Source organism: Gavialis gangeticus, unplaced genomic scaffold (assembly GCF_001723915.1).
Source record: "Gavialis gangeticus isolate Ggan-Ray unplaced genomic scaffold, GavGan_comp1, whole genome shotgun sequence".
In the NCBI taxonomy this organism is placed as follows: domain Eukaryota; kingdom Metazoa; phylum Chordata; order Crocodylia; family Gavialidae; genus Gavialis; species Gavialis gangeticus.
In genome coordinates, this window is record NW_017729034.1 from 90539604 (window position 1) to 90554916 (window position 15313).

The following is a 15313-nucleotide window of genomic DNA, read 5'->3' on the forward strand; positions in this document are numbered from 1 at the left end:
TAGGGCTGCTGCTTTGCTGCAGGCCTTTGCCACCTTGTGTTGGATGGTAAATTCCATCAGACGATCGTCACTGTCGCCCAGGTGATCGAGCACCCCCAGCCCCCTCACTAGGTCGTCACCCATGGCCAGCACCAGGTCCAGCAAGACATCTCCCCTGGTGGGGCTGTGCATAGGTTAGCTGGAGGTCCTACATTTTTGCTAGGAACCTACGTGAACGGTCAGACCTGGCTGACTGCTCCTCCCAGCAGATGTCTGGAAAGTTCAGGTCACCCATGATGACCATGTCCTTTGACCTAACTACCTCCATGAGCTGACTTGAGAATTCCTGGTCTAGCTCTTCCCCTTGGTTGGGTTGTCTGTAGTAGACCCCCACTGTTAAGTCTCTTTCTCCTTGACTGCCTTGTATTCTAACCCAGAGCATTCAGAGTGCCCCTCCTCTGATTCTTTGCTAATTGACGAGGATGTGTATTCCTCCTTAATGTAGAGCTCCACACCCCCGCCTTTCCTCTCTGTCCTGTCCCTCCTGTACAGCCTATAGCCCTTGATATTCAATGCCAAGTCACGCATTGGGTCCCACCACATTCAGTGAGCCCCACTATGTCTGGGTTGGTGTCGTCTAACAGGAGGGTAAGTTCCTTCTGCTTGTTTCCCATACTACGAGCATTTGTGTAGAGGCATTTGAGGCCTTCTGACAATGTGTGCACTGGCCCCCTAATCTCTGCATTGCCCTGGCCCCTGTTGCTTACCTTTGTATATGTTCTGCTCATCGGTCTAGGCTGGGCTGTATTTGTGGGTGCTGGTTGGTTTAGCGGTCCAAGGCTTCCTCCGCCCTCGTCTTCCCTTTCCCTCGACGAGCCTAGTTTAAAGCCCTTCGGAGGAAATCTGCCATTTTCTTAATGAAGTTTAAATAAGGGAAGCTGCCCACAGGCTTTATAGTGGTCTTTAATTCAATCAAGCACCTCTTGGATTCCGCCAGTCTTGTTCCAGCCCTCAAGCTCAATGGACCCTCTCAGCCTGTTAGTGCCCCTACAAGGCACCTTGCATGGGCTAATTGCATGTTTGTGCCCCTACAGGACTCCTGTAGCCGTAAGGGCTTATTGCATAGTTCTATCCACACTTACACCATGTTCCATGACCTGTGAGTGTTATTGTACAATCATTCACTCTGTAAGGGTCTTGGTCTTATTGGCCTCCTCCCTACACTCTTGTTGGGCACTTTAGCTCAGGCCCATGGTACAGGACCTCACTTCTAGGCTCCAACCTCCCTGACTGAGGATCCCTGACCTTATCAGTCTCTGGCAGTGGTCCCCCTTGGACCTTTGGCCCCTCCTGAGCCCTAGCCCTGCTCCTGGGCCAGTAGAGATCTTCAGGCTCCCTGACTTTGGCAGTCCCTGACTGTGGTCCCTCCTGGCACTTTATACCTTCCTAGGCTCTGGTTTCACCCTCAGGCTAGTTGAGATCTCCAGGGTCTATAACCCAACTGGACCCACTGGACTTGGTCTCCTGCCATGGCTCCTCCTGGGCTCTGCCCTTAGTTCTGGGCCACTTGGGACCACTGGGCTTCCCCAGCCCTGGAAGTCACTATCTAAAGCCCCTCCTGGACTACTGACTCTCTGTCTAGGCCTTAAGCCTACTCAGTGTTATCTTTTGGTCTAAACCACCAGTGTAACAATAAGAACGACCTGCTTGCACAAACAAGCCTCTCTCTCTGCTCAGGCAACTTTCTTCTGTTCCCAGGCCTGTAGAGTCACTTATAATGCCCATTATAGCAAATAACACTCAGGTCTGATTTTGCTGAATGATTTTAAAGACAAGGCAGATTACAGAGTTCATTGCAATAATTCATTCTGCAAATAATTTCGACTTTAACATCAGGTAACATTAGAGGACAAAAAAGTGACAGCTTTCCTACCAAGCAAGACTTGCTAGATATATTGACAGCCAAATAAACTTAAATAAAGTTAAATCAAGTGGTCTTGGTAGGATAAGATTGGTCCTTCTGATAGATGCCATCCTGTGTTGTATTTATATCTAATCAAAGCTTAGCTAATGACACTACAGAAAAGGTAAAATCTCACTGAACCAATAAATGCTTCTTATGCAGGTTTTGAAAAAAACCCAAAACACCCAGAATTACTTTTTTCTGAAACAAAACATTTTCTGTAGGTAGAAAGCTACTGTTTAAAACATGAAAATACTTCTTTGGTGAAACTGGAAAAACTCTACTGAATAGTTCTACCGCAGTCAAATTTCTACCACAGTAAGGAATTTTATAAATGTCACTTTTCTCAGGTTCTCATGTTAACTAGAGAGAATTTGGCCGCAAATGTTGATGTTATCTGAACATCAGGTGTTTTGAATACGGGGATTTTACTTTGCTTGTGCCTACCTCTAGTGTTATCTTTGGGTCTTCACATTTATTGAAACTAATACATGTGAACACAGACCACACATCAGGAGCAGCAAATTAAAATAGTTGGTCTTTTGTTTACTTTAAGGTATGCAGGTTTATTGTAGACATCTCTCCTATCACAACCAAATTTTCTTCTTTTAAAACAGAGGTCAAATGAAATTTCTTGTTAATGGCATTAATGATTTATGGCCAGAACAAATAACAACCAAATGGAATTGGTTGAACAATGAACCCACTCAAACATTGTTGTGAATCTGAAATTAGGAACAGATCCTCCAAAGATTAAAAGTCTATTTCATTATGCTCTAGTGCAGGGGTGTCAAAATTAGCTGGCCACGAAGGGCAGATAAGTGGTCCACAGGCTGAATGAATGATGTGTGGCTGCTCCAGTAGGCCAAATCAGCCCTACAGACTGCACTCAAAGGGAATCCTTCTCTCCTCCTAACTACACAAGTGAGAAGGAAGAAAACTTCCTGTCACTGGGTAATGATGGAGAAAACATACTTCCTCAATCTCCCTTCTCACCTCACTTTTTATGGGAAAGTGCCTCTATGCTAGGTTCTCTTTAGCCCATTATCTTGATTATTAGGGTTGTGCAAAGCTGGCCCTCTTCGATTTGGATTTGGCCCAAATGAGGGACAGTGATTTGATTAGTTAATCTGGATCATTGTCCCAGATTTGATTCAGCTGAATCCGAATCTGAAGATTGGATGCTGATTCAGAGAATCAGTGATTTGGACATAGACACAGTCTTAATTTTTTTTTTTTTTTTTTTTTACATACCTCAAGGTACCAGCATGGCTTGTGAATGCTGTGATGCTGGGGCAGATGGAGTGTCCCACAGGAGTGTGAGGGGGGGGCCCTCCACGTGCTTGGCGGTGAACCCAGAAGTGGATTAGAAGTACTTCCAGGCCACTCCAGGTCTGCTGGGAAATACACAGCCCCCCCCACCCCCCGTGCTCCCCATCATGGTGATTGGCCACAGGGGGACCCTGGATGCTCCCCCACTCCCCAGACCTAGCAGGCACCAGTCACTGAGCTGGAGGAGCGCAGGGTGGGGAGGGCAGCACACTCCCTGGCAGACCCGGAAGTGGACTGGAAGTGCTTCTGTGCTGGGGACCCCCCCTGCTTCTGTAGGATGCTCCAAGTGCCCCAGCATCGCAGCATTCATGAGCTGCCTGCTACCTAAAGGTATATATAAAAAACATTTAAAGCTGTGTCTATGTCTGAATCATCAAATCCTTCCAAATTGTTTTGAAGGGTTCCGATTCAATTCAGAGAGATTAAAGGGTCCTCTGCTTTGATTCGCATTTGGAGATTCGGCCACTGAATCAGGCCAAATCTCCACCAAATTGAATCAGGGACCAAAGCTTCTCATAGCCCTAATGATTATGTCTACACTGCCTGAGGGGAGCCCAATGCAACAGACAAGCACACCAAAGTGCAGAAGTAGACTGTGGTACTGTTTTAACTGGGTAAGCATGTTCCCAGAATTACTTTCAGAGAATTACTTTCAGACTCTGCATCTCAGCCATACCTCTTGGCATGTGTTCAAGCCTTCACAAAACCAGCTACCTTGCCTATTGTTTGTGTGTGGTACTTGTTAATGACACTAACAAGTTCACTACCAGGGCAGTATAGATATGACCTATGTAGAATTTTTGCTCTCAAGACATTAAATGAAGAGTACAGCAGAACCAGAAGACTTTCCTTTTTCTGCTGACAGATGGGGAGCATAGAGAAAAAAACGTACCAAGCCAGAAAGCCCTCTCTTTGCAGTGGGGCACTTACTGCATTAATTTCTCTAAAGCAGTGGTCACCACCCAGTCCATCTCAATTGAATGGTCAATCATGGAGCCTCTGACAGTTGATCTCAGTCTGTTAGAGGCTCCATGATTGGGAGTGGCAGGATGCACATGGCTGGGCTGAACCATGCACCCTGCCACCCAGGCCAAGCTGGGTGAGTGGGATCAGAGCCCAGGCAACTTGTCCAGGAGGCGGGGGGCAGGTAGAGGAGTGCAAAGCAGAGGCTGGGGTGGGGGCAGTAGATACTGGGGTGCCATTTACTTACAAAAAGTGATCTTCACCATAAAAAGGTTGGAGACCACTACTCTAAAGGCTAGAGAGTGTGGTATTCCTAATGCAGGCAGCTAAAGAATCCTGGACAAGTATATTACCTCTACTTCCATTTAATAACTTATAACTACTATATGCATACATAAGTGACTAGCTTTGTTCTACAACTCTCTCTCTCTATTCTTCTGCAACATTATTCTTCTTTTCCTTAATACAGCACAATGACAACTTTGGCTCCCGGTCCAAAATTCCTGTTATCATTATGGAGAGGAGGGAGTAATGCACCTAGAAGTCTACTGGAACAAAACAAAAACTAACCCCCTCCTCCCCCACCCCCGCAACACCAGGATCTCACTCTCACCCACTTCTGAAGACTTTTCCACCCATTCCTGTCCAGGGGAGGAAGAACAGACTTCAAATTGAAACTTTGCCTTATAACAGGTGCTATTAAAAATGGTGGATTTTTTTTTTGTCTTATGGCAGAGACACCGTATTGTAGCCCAACCCATATTATTAGACTGCAGAACCTTTGTGTTTGTATCTTTTACATACAAACAAATGCCCAGGGACAGTATTCTATTATTGGATAGTAACTTCCTCATCCTCCTGTTCCCCCATCTCCTTCAGTTTTATAAATCTACCCTTTAAAAATATTTTTCTTGGAAAACATAGTTGGTAAATATAACCTAAATTAATTAATAGTGTGAAGATAGCCAAAACTTCTACCCTCTTAGTTCTTCCTTCCTTCCTCTTATGCCCTAGCTTGGTGAGTCTGGGTCTGATTTTTTTTCTGCTACAATTATTCAGTCTCTTTTACCCACATTTGTGAATAGTTTGGGGATAACCAAATTAATTGTTTGTCTATAAAAAAGTTCACCCAGCTTAGCTTAGAACTGTTTGTGCCCTTATACTACTCTTGGCTATTACTACATCAAGTGTATTGTATTAAATAACAAGGAAATGAAGGAGGTGGGAAGGAGGTACCTCTGGGCAACAAAAAAAGCATGCTACTTATTCACTGTCAGTGGAAGAAACATGGTCCTCATTGAGACATAGCATCTAGGTAGGTGCTTCCAGCCAGAAGCGATTATTCATTCCAGAGTATATCTCAGATCAACAAAAGAGTAAATAATAAGATTTTGTGTCAATGTTGGATTTGGCCAGAATCGTATCATTTAGTTAGCTGCTCCCATCAAAAGTGTGGTTTCCACTATCTATAGAATATACATGCTAAAATATCAATACAAATTCAGTTATTCATTACTGTAATATATAGACTGTTAATCTCTCAGGCTGTATCCATATGAGTAGGGGTGTGCCTTTGCAGCAATACAAATAGTACAAATTTGTGCTGCTACTTTGTGCTGCAGTGCACGCCCCTGCCCATGTGTTTTACAGTAGGACACATTGTCCCGCTGCTCCATGTGCTGTGGGGGGAGGGGGGCAGGGCTGCCTGAGGCAAGGGTGCCTCAGCAGCAGCTAGCCATTCCCCGCCCTGAGGCACCATGTGCCCAGGCCAGCTGGGGAGCAACATGTGGAGATAGGGGAGCAGGCAGCCCAAGTCTGCCTGTACCCTCATATCTATGCACTGTGGAACCCCCATGCTGAGACACCCCACACCCCAACCAGCTGCCCCATGGCCAGATGGGGTACAGTGTGCCTTGAGATAGGCAGCAAGCAGTCCTGGGCTGGCTGCTCCCCCATCTTGAGGCACCCTGCACACCTCAGCCATCAGGGGAGCAGCTTGCTGGGCATGGGGTGCCTCAGCATGGGGTCTCCACAGCATGGAGACAGGAGAGCAGGTAGCCCAGGAGTGACAGGGAAGCCTGCATTTTTCCCAGCACCTGCCACTTTGGCATGGTTTGCGCTGCTTTTTTCCCCAGGTTTTTTTTTCTGCTACTGGGAAATTCTGGTAGCAAATTTTGCCCCAGCACTGCAAATTAGCTGTGCGGTGCACTGTTTAAGATGAAACTTGCATGGTTTGTGGCACTGCAGAGTGGTTTGCAACATTACAAACCACATTTGCCTGCTTGTCTGAATCCAGCCTCAGATGTCATTATTACTGTGTTGACTGTGACTACACAAAGACGCACACAACCATTCAGTGAACTGTTTTTGATGTTCCATGAGTACCTGGACTATGTTTTTTCTCTGTGTAACCTTACCCTTCATTAAAAGGATGAGCAGCCTTGAGGTTATGCAGTTTTACTGCAAAAAGATAGCGGTGCAACCTTAAATATTGAATCAGAACAAAGCTATGAGATGTGCAAAGGAAATCTTATGTCCAAGGACAATTTTATGGCAGTAAACAATGAAAGCTACAAGTCACAATCTGTCTAGATTAACACACTGCCTGTCTACATTGTGATTGTCTTATTGTTCCTGAAGCACGCTATCAGGATGCCAGAAGACCAGGATCACAATGATGATGTTCCTAAGGCACTTTTTAAATGCACAATAATACACAAGTCTGTTAGTGGGCTGAAAAGCAAGCTTGTTACTAGGTTAATGTAGTGGTTTGTAGGTTTGCAGGCTGGGAATCTTTCCAGACAAAGCAATTTCATGAGGTTACACAAAGTGCATACTGCACAGATTGTCCCTTAGGGCAGCAAAGAGAAGAAGATAAGCAGGGCCAGGAGGAAAGGACCAGTCACAAGGGTCTGTGGCTCAGTGAGATGGTTGCTCCCCTGGACAGGAGTAGGTCTTGGACCTACTCAAACCCAAACCCTTATTCCTAATGGGTCAGAAGCTTCCCATGTGCTTTTTATTCAGTGAATAATAATTGCAAGGTGCAGCAACTCAGCTTCATGAAGAAGGCTAGAGAGGAGCCTAGAAAATGTCTAGTATGTGGCCTGATGGCTCAAATCCTGTACTGGGAGGCAAATTCAAATCTGTCTAGATCCTGGGTCTCCATTGCCTTGCTGGGTACTCTAATCACTAGGATATTGGGCTAAAAGAGAAGTACTCAACCCCTGGCCTGCAGGTCAGATCTGGATCCCAGCACTATGTAATCCCACTCATGTGGCTCCTCAAGAATCCTATGGGAAGCCCCATGGGTCGTGGCCCTGCACACTAAACTAGGCACACAGGGTGGTGCAGAACATGAACTGAGCATGCAGGGGATAGGCAGCTGGAGCACAGGGCCCCCAGAGCCTAATTCTAGACAGGAAATGTCTATGCACTGTGGCATGGAGCCTCTGGAGCTTGAACCTGGGTAGGCAAGGGTGGCATGTTGCCCTGGGGATCAGGATCAGGTTCCGGGGTCCCACACATCCCCTACTGGCCCCTACGCATTAGGATCAAGCCCCAGGGCCCTGTGCCACCCATGCCCAGCTGGGATTGGGCTCCGAATGGGTGAAGGTGATGTGGGGCCCTGGGGCCCAATCCTGGCACATGGGTCTGGGTGTGGCCTGATTCAGCCCACGGACCAGACCCATGCCATTCATCTGGCCTGTATGGCCAAAAATGTGAGCACCGCTGGCCTAAAACACAGGAGGGCCTTCCTCCTTTAGCATTTAACACCCTCTAGCCATAGGTTTTTGCCTGGCTACAACTTTAGAACTTATGTATACCCCCAACTATGCATATACAGAGCCATGTACCTGCTCACCCAGAGCGCAGCCTGTTGAACATGCTCGGTAACCATGGGGCACTTGCACATCCACATTGAATATGGAATAGGATCTCAAACTACAAGTGCCAAAACAAGCAGGATCCCTCAACCATCATAATGTACATGTAATGAATGCGTTATATATGCAAAGATTCCAAAGCACTCTTACAAATTTTAATTTATTAGAATTTTAATTGTATACAGTAAGGCAAGAAGCATTGAATTAAATTGCAAAAAGCATATAATGGCACACACTGCCACACTATGCAAAGTCTGGTGTTGGGGGAAAAAATACTACTTTAACAAGCAGAAAATAAAGGAACATTTTTAGGAGGATAGACTACAATTACACAAACTGAAATTTATCAAGATGTGTATCAAAGGTTGCCTTAAGGGGATTGTTTCATGCTTAGCATAACTGTACCCACCAGCCTAATCATGTTTTGTCTGCTACTAAAAGAACATGTTGGTCTTTGTTTCCAGTTTCTGTTGAACTGATAAAATTATCTATATGGAGATATAACTGAAGGGAAAGTAACTTGAAGTACACTTCTGTGTTCTCTCATTACTTCCTGAGCCAGCTAGAAAGCAGCAGGAATTTAATACTCTACCAAGTGGTCAAGCATCTGTGATGCATGGTATACTAGCACCATGAGATCTTTGAAAATTGCAGTATTAGCTAGAAAAGAGAGTAATTAATCTCCATAAATGTCCTGCCTGCAAAGCCATATGCAACCCTCACCTACATGGTCTCCATTCTTTGTAGCAATGAAGAATGGGGTAAATTCTGTAATATTACAACTCTTGGACAGTGCCAAACAATCTGAAGTCATGAAACAAATCTTTTTAAAAGTCTCATGATTTTTAGACCTGTTTTTGTTTCATTGGTTTTGGCTTTGGAACCTCAAGCAACATTTTCAACCTTTTTTCCACAACCATGAGGAATACTACCCACTCCTGCCCACCACCAATGGATTCTCATCCAATCACAGAGTTTTATGAGCTTTAATAAATATAATCCAATAAAAACAGAATCATAGAAACATAGCCCTGAAGGGCCCCAGGACATCATCTAGTCTAACCCCCTGCACAAGTCTACTGAGCATTCCTGTCTAAACCAATCCTTATTTAGATTAGTTTAGACAACCAATTTCAAGTTTCACCAAACTTATGAAAAATTACCAAAGTTGTCATTTACTCTTCTGTGAAATATGAAACATCATAACCAGAAGGAAATATTACTCTACATCCTGCTTGCCACCAAACAGCTTCAAGGTAAACACACTATTCCAACTTTTCTCTGAGTTTAATCTGCATAAAATGAACTGTTCCAAACAGGTGATTTTACCACATCTTTAACTCTCTTATGAAAGTTCATATTTCATTTCTACCTCGGAAAACGTTTACAAGCTTTTCTCCTATGCCTGAAGAAGGCTGCTTGTTCCCTAAACCTTGCAAATACTTTTTTTTGCAAAAACATAGTTGGTCTAATAAAAGATATCACCTCTACCACAAGTTCTGATTCAAAGTTGTCAACACTTCAGTTTAGGTTTCCTCTCTTGTGTTAAACTATTTCTCTCGCTCCCTATTTATGATTGTCTGACCACAGAAATCATTGTCAGGGAAGGAGTAGGAATTATGGCTGTCACGGGGTGGGCCCTACGAGCGGCCGTGATCCTGCTAGCACCCCATGCCGTGCCAAGTTAGGAGACCCAGCACCCTCTGATTCTCGCCCACCACGTCTTTGATGATATATAATTTAATATGGGAGGCTGCCTTTGGTCTCCTAGTCTCTGTGGGTGACCTGGTGCACTCCAGCCTTGTGGGCTATGCGTGCCTCCTACCTTCCCTTCAGCATGCCCCAAGCCTCGCAGCTGTTCCAGATGTTGTCTAGTCACTCGTGCCTTGCCTGGCACCTTGGGCTTGTCACGCAACCCACACCCTTCCTTGGGCGCCACTGGGCTTCTCGCGCAACCTACGCCCCTTGCTCTAGCACCCCTGTGTTCGCTAGCCCTCGCCCCTCTCTGGGGCCTACTCCTGTGTTTGCCCTTCTTCGGGCTTTATTACACGCGTCGGCCCACCTCGGGCCTACGTCCGCGCCTCTCGCGCCCTCGCCGGGGCCTATCCCAATATGCGCTTCTTGCGCTCTTGTTGTACAAGCCCAGTCGTGCCCCTTCCGGGGTTTGGCTAGTGTACTCACCCTCTTTAGGCTCTCACCCGCATGCTCCAGCCCTGCCTCGGACCTCTAACCGCATGCCTGCCTTACTTTGGCCTCGTATACTCACCCACGCTCGGGCCTATACACGCGCTCTCTGCGCTATCGCCCTCTCTGGGTTCTGTACCCCGCTCAACCGCGCTCAGGACTTAGGTGGCCTGTAGCCGTGCCTAGCTCCCTGGCTCTTCTTGGGGTCTTTCACCCGACTAGGCTGAATACCACCCTCGGACTGGGGTCTTAACCCCCACACACTGCACCACCCCAGCGCCACACCGCGCCACCCCAGCGCCAAACAGCTGTGCCTCCCAGGCACCGCTCTGTGCCCGAACAGGGCACCCAGGAACCCCCAGCCTACTGGGGAGCTCCCGTGAGGACACCACATCCCACCAGTGCCAACCAGCCGTGCCTCCCCAGCACTGCTCTGAACAGGGCACCCAGGAAACCCCCCCCAGACTACTGGGGATCTCCTGTGAAGCCTCCTCACACCCCTACAGTCTCACCCGGTCCTCCGGTGATTTACACAACGAACTAAACAAAAGCCTCCCCCTCCGGGGCTCCAATGACTTCTCGAAACAACAACTCGTGAAGCCTCTCAGCTCTAACATAACCTCAAGCCAACCCGGCTGTAACCCAAAATGAGCCTTGTGGCTACAACATACATCCACCGCCACCCTGGCCCTCTTCCAGTACCTCCCTACCAGGGTTCTCTCTACCCCGCATCATCATGTAGGCAGTCAGGCTGTTCCACTCTACTCGGCTCTGCTCTGCTTCTCTCTGCTCGGGTCTGCTACAGAGCTCCTGCACCTCAGGCTGCCAGATGGTAACTGCCCTGCTCTGTCCCTCTGCAGAGCTCCTACTTCTCAGGCTGCGAGATGGTAACTACTCTGCTCTGTTCCTCTGCAGAGCTCCTGCTGTTCCAGCTGCCAGAGGGGGACTGACACTGGCCTCAGACTTCTCTGTTTATAAAGGCCAAGCCCTGCCCCCTGGCGGTCAGCTGACCCACTCTGTTGCCCAAGCAACCTTCAGCTGCGCTGCCCTGCTGATTGGCAGCTAATCCTGCATCACCCCTACTAGTAGCGAGCACCGTAGTGCTCCGCTACACTCCTCCCCCCTTAAGTTACTAACCTTCATCCTACTAGTAGCGAGCACCCTAGTGCTCCGCTACACTCCTCCCCGCTTAAGTTACTAACCTTCATTAGGAGCAGGGCGCAGGAGTGCCCAGCGACAATGGCCTTATTAATGAGTTGCATCTTAAAAGGAAACTCTTGCATATTATTCTCAGTGTATGGTGCCAGCCAGCACTGAGCCTGGAAATGCTTGTATTCTGCTTTGGGTGAACCATAAGACCTAAAAATTTATTGAACACTCTCCTGTACTTTCCAGATGTTTCAAAGTCAAAACACACTTAGAAAGCTCATTCTAGATAGTGTAGGGAGCACTGTTTCTGGGACTTGGCTAAACATTTAACTTGAAGATATCAGTGAGGGACTTCACTGCATCGGGCTCATTGGTGAACATACTTTAGATTTGTATTTGATTTTTGCAGTAGAACACCAAATCTTTGACAACTATGTAGCACAATTGTATATCCCACTGGTGAATGTGTGTTGCAGGTCCCATTTATAGAGCTTCTGTTTTTTTTAGTTGAAACTGTGTCAGCTAAAAGAAATTCAATTTCCTATGGTTGTCATAGTTGAAGCCACAGATGGTCCTCTGTCCAGTATCTCACTTATTTCCACTTTTCAGTTTAAGCTTGCTGCATTATATTAAACTATTTCTCTCTCTCTCTCCATCTAGGATTGTCTGATCAGTGACAAAAGAGTCAGATTCTCAAGCTTATTGATATCATACTAAACTTTGCTCTACTTTAGGTAGAACTTCAGTGAAGTTATTCAGCCATCCACAAATGTCTATTTTGAATGCATTTTCAAGACTAATGGAAACCTTGTCACAAGCAAGTCTGAAATTCTGTGAGTGGTGAATTACTGACATTCCTAAAAGTGAATATGAAGATATTTCATTCAGATTGCACTATGTCCACTTCTTTCACTGCTTCAGGTGCTGTCAGTTTTGACAGCCTGGGTGATGAATGGGGTGGGTGCTGACAGGTGAAGAGAAGGGGCTAGAGGGGAAAAAAAATCTTTGGGATTGGAGTCTAGTAATATTACATTTTTGGTTCTATGAGCTCAAATGAGTAGAACTTGTGAACAAATATACTGCAATGAGAGCTGTTATACCCATACAGCAAGCTCGGCACTGCTGCAGCCCATACTGTACACAAAACTAAGTAGTGAACATAAAACCAAAACAGCAGATAGATATTGCAGAGAAAGGGGAGTACTTAGGAAGTTTGACCATAGGCTGGTCAGAATCTTTGTCATGGAAGCAGGAAAACCAAAACTCAAAATACAATTTACTGTTAGTTTAAGGATGCAAGTGGAAATAAAGTCTGGTAGGATATGTCCATGACGAATGATACCTTAAGGGAAGTCTGCTAATTACTGCATAAATAAAATCAGATATGCTGTATTAAAGTAGTGAAATAACTCATCTATTTGTGAGTAAATACAGTCTGGCACACTTTACAGCCAAACTTCCATGGGCAAGCACGAAGTGCTCTACCACCTTGCCCACCTCAAGAATAACCAGTTATTCTAGCCCAAAAGGAGTAGGGATGGATGTGAGGCACTTGATTCCAACCATTATGACTCAGTGGGTGCATCTACCAATACCATTAAGGTGATGTAATAAACTTGGGCACACTTCACATTGGAGGAAACTGTCCCTAGGCACAGCATTAACAACTGCACCTGGTACTGCAGCACTTTGAGCCAGAGTGGAAGAGCCCTGGGCTGGCAGGGGTCCAGGAGGTCAGTCCTGGGCTCTAGGTGGCAGCAGAAGGCTGCCTGGGATAAAAGAGAGCTAAAATGTGGGGCTAGGTGGCAGGCAGCCCTGCACTTTAGCACCCTTGTGCCCCATCCAGCCCCTGCACCGCCTACACATGCATTTCAGTGCATTCAGGTACTCTGCCATAAGATAATATGGGGACAGTACTATCTAACAGCAGAGTTAATTAATTTACTGTACCCTAATACTGGTGTATGTGTAGTCTGTGACACTTTACTGCAGAGCTAATTAGTTTACTCCACAGTAAAGCACATATGTAGATACACCCAATAAGGACTATGACACTTTGGTCTCCGTATTCAGCCTAAAAAACAGGAAAGGAGTTACAAGGACAAAAATAAACAGGAAAAAACCCTGTAAAAAGTGGCACTACAGAGTTTCTATTTTTAACTCTCCTTCAATTATATATCCTTTACTCAGATACAACCCATTCTATTGTATGTTTGACATAGAAAGAGATCAGCAGCAGCACACATGGAATTAGAGGTATCTGGCACATGGGTATTTCAAGTTATATTGTTAAGTCAATCAGCTAATAAGTGTTTGTGAGCTCAGTCACTTTAGTTTCTTACAGAGAATTGTCCATTTTCACTGGCAGTAATTAATATTTTTTGACCACAAAAGCTTGAGTGCTTAGCCAGTGGAAGCACACTTGACACTTGCCATAAGAGTCTTAAAGAGTTCAATCTGTTTAGTTTATCAAAAAGAAGATTGAGAGGTGACCTGATTACAGTTTATAAGTACCTTTAAGGAGAGAAAATACAGGGTACTAAAAGGCACTTAATCTAGCAGAAAAAAGCATAACAAAAACCAATAGTTTGAAGCTGAAGCCAGATAAATTCAGAATAGAAACAAGGCATAAATTTTAACAGTAAGAGTGGATTACAACCAAAGAAAACTACCAAGAGACATGACAGATTATCTACCGCTTGCTGTCCAACTCTAGACTGGAGATCTTTTTCAAAGTTTTGCTTTTGCTAAAGCTTTAGTTGAAAACAAGTTATTTGGCTCAACTGAGGGCTAATTAAGGGCCTTGGCAAAGGTTTCCTGTATAATGCCAGAAAATTGTGGGATGTTGTGATGTCATAATCAGGGCATTTTTAGTCACAGGTGAAGGTTTCCTGTTGTTTGAGACCTGCACAACTGTGATTTGCCACTATAGACCTGGTGAGCAAGGGCATGGAGGGGAACCAGGACTCTATCCTTGCCCTATGGTGGGAAAGGAGTGGGGACGGTGCCATGTAGCTCAGAGGCAGAGAAACCAGCATGGGGTCTTCCCTCCCTCTGTATCCAGCAGGAACCCAGCTAGAGCAGAGGGTGGGAGGGGAACAAATGTTAAAAAACTCTTTGAAGTGAAGTTGGGGTGGGGAGAGATGTATAGAGAAAGAAGTGAAAAAAGATTTAAAATAAATGAAAGGACTTGGGATGTCTTGGGATGTCTTGGCATGTCTTGGGATTGGGTTGGCATTTGGAAGTGGTACCCCAGTCTCCCATGTCTAGTTACACAACTGCCCTCCTACAAGAGGGTAGTAATAGTTGTTTGGTTCAGAAAGAGTTAGATGAACTTGGGTGCTCTGATCTGCCATATATTTAAACTTGGGCACACCATGGGCAACTAAATGAAACAGATTCAGGCACTACCTGAGGCCTGAAGAAATTTTTCCTGGTCTGCATAGCTCCTTCATCTTGGGCATCATTTTCTTATTCTCTGTAACTATGGAGGAAATGCGTACTGGGTGCATCTTCACATTAGTTACTGCACATTTAGTTTAGTACTTGCTTAATGAATTACGTTAAGAGACTTAATGGTGGGAGTCTACTACAGACCTCCCAACCAGGGTGAGGAGCTTGACCAGGATTTCTTGGGTCAGCTCACAGAGGTAGTGAAGGCTAAAGATGTGGTAATCATGGGGGACCTGAACTTCCTGGACATCTGCTGGGAAGAGCAGTCAGCCAGGTCTGAATGCTCGCGTAGGTTTTTAGACAGTGTGCAGGACCTCCATCTAACCCAGGAGGTGCACAGCCCCACCAGGGGGGACGCTTTGTTGGACCTAGTGCTGGCCACGGGTGATGACCTGGTGAGGGGGCT